This window comes from Eretmochelys imbricata, chromosome 1 (genome assembly GCF_965152235.1).
Source record: "Eretmochelys imbricata isolate rEreImb1 chromosome 1, rEreImb1.hap1, whole genome shotgun sequence".
Taxonomy (NCBI): Eukaryota; Metazoa; Chordata; order Testudines; family Cheloniidae; genus Eretmochelys; species Eretmochelys imbricata.
The window spans coordinates 296,900,128-296,906,152 of NC_135572.1; positions in this window are offsets into that span (position 1 = coordinate 296,900,128).

A 6,025-nucleotide genomic window follows, 5' to 3' on the forward strand; every position below is an offset into this window, starting at 1 on the left:
ATCTTTAGTGGCACTTCACCCCTAAGAGGTATGTTATATAATATACAGTATATATCTGATTCTCATTTACACTACGGCCCCTTTACAGCACTCTGACACAGTACAGGGGCCTTAAAGTAGAATAGACCACACTCTAAGGCACCTTTACAGTGCCAGATCAGTGTAGAGGGGCCTTAGTGTAAATCTGAATAAAGCCCTATTTCTTTGGGGCAGGGATCATCTTTTCAGGTATAGGGAATAACACAACAGGCGCCGATCCGCACAGGTGAGACTTTTGGGAAGCACTACAATACAAACAGTAATAGATCACAGTGATGCAAATTGGGGAGAAAAAATGTTTCTCCATACAATAGTTTGATGTACTTTAATACTTGAGAGTGTCACATGATTCTGAGGAAGACTATGCAGATTTCCAAGACAGAATCGGAACTTTTCACTCATGTACCCAAGATACTACCATTTTATACACTCTTTGCTCTGGCATAAATGGAGACACAAAGTACAAGGATGTGGCGAATCAGGCCCGCTGGCTATTTTCTATATTCAGCAAATTTTACTCACATACTGGTACAACTGGAGCCATGGTATCACTCCAATGACTGCTTATGCAAGGAGTGATTTTGGCACCCATCCTATTCCTTTTCATTTTCAGGTAGCTGTGCAATCACATTGTGCACTGGGAAACAACCTGCTGCCATCCCAGTGAGCAGCCACATTCAGACATAGGGAAACAGCATGTATCAGTTATACTACAATCGCAAATGAGGAAATAGATAAAACAGGGCACCTCCCTTGAAAGGGGCACTTGTCACTCAGCATGTACACTTCTTGTTATCAGAGGTCTGCACAGGTGCTGAAGATGTCCTTCTGGAAGTCAGACACTTTTAAAAGACATCTTGAAATGTTACATACTAAACCTTCTATTTCATTCCCAGTGCCCAAGTTTGATCCCGTCTGGCTATTTGAACTGATTTCTCAGGAAAATGTTCTCAGTTCAACTGCAAGGTGTAGCCCGTAAGGGCCACTCAATTCAACACAAACCTAGAAAAGATCCTGTAATGAGACAAAAAGGAGAAAAGAGGCAGGAGAGTAGCAATCCTGTTCCTTCCTAAACTCAGGTGCAGATGACCTGTGCGGAGATGTTATGTAATAATCTAAGAATACTGATATGGAATAATGGCATGAATCTTGTAAGTGATCTGGTCAGTCAGGTAAACTTCCTGTATAATTATGGTGGGTTATTAGAATTTCTTGTATGAATGTATTTATCAAACTTATATTGGGGGGGTGATGGAGTACTTATTATATGGCAATAATATTACTTGAATTCAATTGGGTCTGTGCATGAAGGCAACAGAATAGCTTCTCGGATAAAAACATCCAGGTACACATTTGAAAGACAATAAATGGAGCAAGGTGTTAGGATACAGGATCCTTGAAGCTGTCTCCAACAAGTTGAAAGTCTTGTTTTGTCAAAGTTGGGAGCCTGGAGATAAAAAATAACACATAAATAAATAAATCAAAATACACAAATACTAAAAAGTTAAAAAATCCTTCTTAGGAGAAGAAAGGGATTCAATTGTCAGAAGCTGTTGAGGGTCACAGGAAGAGACTCTGCAGAGGGATTCTGAAGGTGTTGGGTCTTCCCAAATCCAGGGGACAGTAAGCCCTAAGGAGAAGCAGGTATGCACATAGACTGGTTTATTGTTTGAAGAGCTGTGTTTTCTTAAATGTTTTTGTTCTAAATAAATAACACTTTGCTTGAAGAAGGCTGTTTGGTCGCTGTATTAAACCCTGTCGTTGCTCCAAGCAGGAACAGACTTGCATGGTCTGGACATAAGTGAGACTTTCTGTGGTGATCACAGTTGATGCACCAGGACTGCAACCCAGGGCCTGGTCTGACAGCAGGAGAATCACAGCATTCCATCCCAAGAGAGAGGTGATAGCTCCAGGCCTGAGAGGGATGTAATCAAAGAGACCAGGAGGGTGAGAGGTGCAGTTAGCCTAGTAACAATGACAACACAGCACCCCAGAAAACAAAACCTGTAACTGCATTCACAGGACCTGTGATGTAAAGGCCAAAAAGAATCGAGGACTCTTAGTGGTCTGTAGAGCTGCATGCAAAGGCCCTGTTGATTTCCTAGAGGAACTCGCAGAGCTGTTGCCCAGCCTGGCGTTGGAATCCCCAGATTTACTATCCTCAGTGACCTTAACTTCTACATATAGAATGCCAAGAATACATGGCATTCCCCATGGAAACCATCGGTTTCACACAGGCCATCTCTGGATCCATACGCACAGCTAGACACCCATTGGATCTGATCTTCAGTCTAGAAGTGGACTTTGGGAACATCATCAGCTGTCCAGCCTCATGGTTAAGACTACAATTATGGAAGCAGTGACTTCCAGAGACCTCTGTGACATTTTGTGCTTCAGCCCCTGGGTCTGCGGGACTGGAGCTGGCAGCCAGTGGGGCCCGGCAGGGTTCCAGTGACAGACAACAGCCTCCTCGGGGGGAGGGAGGCGAGAGAACCTTGCAGCTCTCAGCCACCATCGTGGTGGGGGAACCCATGGAGCCGCAGCAGCAAAAGTCACAGACAGGTCACGGCTTCCATGAATTTTTGTTTATTGCCCGTGACCTGTCCATGACTTTTACTCAAAATAACCATGACAAAATCTTAGCCTTACTCATGATCACGATCCAGATGAAGATCAGGGCTATCCCTTCAGGTAACCCAGGTTACAGAGTGTCAAAGCCATTTTACTACACACACTTTTAAATCCTTTACATTTTAACATCCCTGTAACAGACTAGCAGTGTCTGCCGGAAACACCCACCCGGTTAGCAAATGTTAATATTGCTAGGAATGTTAAGGAGGTTCTGCTGATTCACTAAAGCAGGCAGCTTGTCAGCCCATTCCTTGATATAAAAGAAGTGGGAGTAGCTGTCTAGAGAGAGGGAGGACCCAAGGTGCCAGCTGAGCAGTCCAGGGGAACTCTAGGAGCAGCTAAACCTAGAGGGAGAAGGTCTGAGATGCACTTTGTTATTTTATCGTTAATTTGCTAATACATTTCTTTGTTAATAAAAATGAAACCCCAGGAAGAAGACGAATTTAGACTTTACATGAGGCGTGCACTATGTTTGAAAGTAGGATGGAAAAAGCATCTATTCACAATGCCTTTGCAGGTAAACCACCCACCCACAGGACCATGGGGATGGGTAACTGCTCCTCCTCCTCAAAAGCCCACACCAAAAGTGTTCCACAGAGCTCCATCTGGCCTCCCTTCTTCAACATCAACATAAGACCACTGGGAAGTTGGTGAGATGCCATAGGCATCACTGCCACCAATATGCCAATGACAGCACTCTGTATGTATCACTTTCCACATCTGAAACCAGCACCACCACTGAGATGGCCTCTACAAGTGGTCAGCTCTTGGAGGGCAGCTGGCTCACACTCAAACGAGGCAAGACCTAAGTGATACTGGTTAGGAGAAGAAAAAAATTCTTTTCTCTTTCAATCAAATGGATCCTTCCCCTTTCCCATTTGTCAAAGTGGCGCAAGGCTTCTAGGTCCTGTTTGACTCAACCCTAAGCTTAGATGCTCAACATCCACAGTGAACACAGCCTTTTTCCACCTCCAGACTGCTAGGAAGTTCCACCCCTACCTCCTAGATGAGGATCTGGACACTGTGATACATGCATTTATTACCTCCAGACTAGATTACTGTAACTGTTAACTGGAACTAAACGTGGATGCAAATAGGATGGGTTGCCATGAACACACATCTTCTGTGATCTACTCCTCCACTGTACCCCAGTCCACTTCTATTCTATTGTCTGTTCAAGCCTTTGCTCCTGATCTTAAGAAGCTTAAGGACCCACCTGAGTCAGTGACCACATCACCATCTGGATCATCTAGCCAGCTGCAATCCTGGTTTACAAGGCAGCTTAAAAAGCCCCAGGTGAAGGAAGTGATAAAATATTCTCTATTGAAGGAAGATAAAACAAACATTCTATCGAAACATTCTATTGAAGGAAGATAAAACATTCTCTATTGAAGGGCATTAGAATGACCTTCCAGAGGCAGTCAGGCTAATCTAATCTGACCTCCATTTGGCCATGTTGCAAGACCTTCTTGTTTGACGAAGCATTTCCCAAGCAGAACTGCCAAGCCCAATGAGGGGGAAAGAGCAGAAAACTTGCTGAAGTTCCCTAGAGAGGTGCAGCTTTAACTTACCTGGGAAGTGTGTCAATATTGTGGTGAGGAACAGTAGAAAAACCCTAAAATATGCCTCCGGTATGAAAAAGAGCCATTGCAGTTTAGCTCAACCAGTGCTGAATACGGGCTGTGTAACTGTGTAAATGTAAATATGTGTAAAGTGTAAATAAAAACAAACTGTGGCTAACACTGGATCAGCAACCATGTTAAAGCCCTTGCTGAGGGTAAATAGGTCAAAGGGGTTGTGTCCTCTTTTTCAGGGCCTTACAAAGTCTCACCTGCATATGGCCATTTCATTGTTAATCAGATCCTTAGTTTGGCTCCTTCATTGAGAAATGACCTGTTATGTCTTCATGTTTTCCCCCTCCCTGAAATGAGGGTTTTGTGTAAGAGCTACACAGAACAGCTGCTTGGACCATGGATAGGCCAGTTTACATTAGGTTGGTTTTTCTTGAGAAAGTCATAGTTTAAACAAATGGTTGTGTCTATTTTAATCATTTTTGCCCTCTTTTGAAGTGTTTTTTCAAACATTAGCTTTGTTTCCTTCAGAATCAAGTTTAGCTTTACAAATTAGTCTGCCCTGTCATATCCCCTTTAAACACAGCTGTTACTACAATGTAAACATAGTTTTTAAAATGTAGATAAACAGTTACAAGAGAAAGGACTTCAAGTGTTTTTAACACATGGTCAGCTTTTGCTTACTTGGTTCTCTGTGGTTTAAAATTAGAATTCAAAATACACTCTTTATTTCACAGATGTCAGCCCCTCAGTAATAACACTTACATAGCGCCTTGCATTTTCAAAGGGCTGAAGAGACATGAACTAATAATCCTCACAGCACCTCTTCCAAATAGGAGAGTATTATTATTTTATAGTTGGCAAAGCCGAGATACGTACGTTTAGTCTAGGCTAGGGAATGTTTGCAACTATTTCCCACCACCACAAACACAGTTACTGCCGCCACAAGTGATAGCAGCTTTGGGAGCCCAAATTATTTATACTGCAGTAGCACCTCAGAGCCCCAGTTATGATCATAGACCCCATTGTGCCGTGGGCTGTACAAACACAGAACAAAGAGATGGTCCCTGACCCAAAGAGCTTACAGTCTAAGCCCTAGTGGAGGTGGGCCATCTGCTGCTATCACCATTTTAAGTGCCATGACAATCAGAACTGCTATAAGCAAAGTTAGAAACAAGGTAACAATAGTGCCTATGTGACTTAAGAGCCTAAGTCCAAGTTTCAAAAGTGACTTAGGCACTCATTAAACATCAGTGTGACTGAAGAGCCTAAGGGTCAGATTTTTAAAGGTATTTAGGTGCTGACTGGGATTTTCAAAAGCCCAATTTCCATGGGTTTTAGGAACCCCAGAAGCTTTTGAAAATCCCACTAGGTGCCTAAATACCTTTAATAATCTGCCCCCCTAGTGCCTAAGTCTCTTTTTAAAATGGGACTTAGGCACTTTTGAAAATTTTACCCACAATGCCTAAAATAGCATTGTTTGTGCTAGGGCTCCCAATGCCACTAACCCCAGTAGAACTAAACCTGTGCTACCACTGATGGGAATTTATTGAAAAAAGCTATAGAAATTAAGTGACTTGCCTAAGATTATCAAATAGTAAGTCAGTTGCAGAGGTCAGTTTAAAATTTAAAATCTCCTGCATCTCAGTCTTGGATGTGGTACTCTAAACTACATGGCCTGTCTTTAACAGAGCTATTCTCCTGCATACACTGAAAAATAACTAAATTATGTTTAGCAACCAGAATTGTTGACATTGTCATAATTTTGAGAAAACATCAATCAC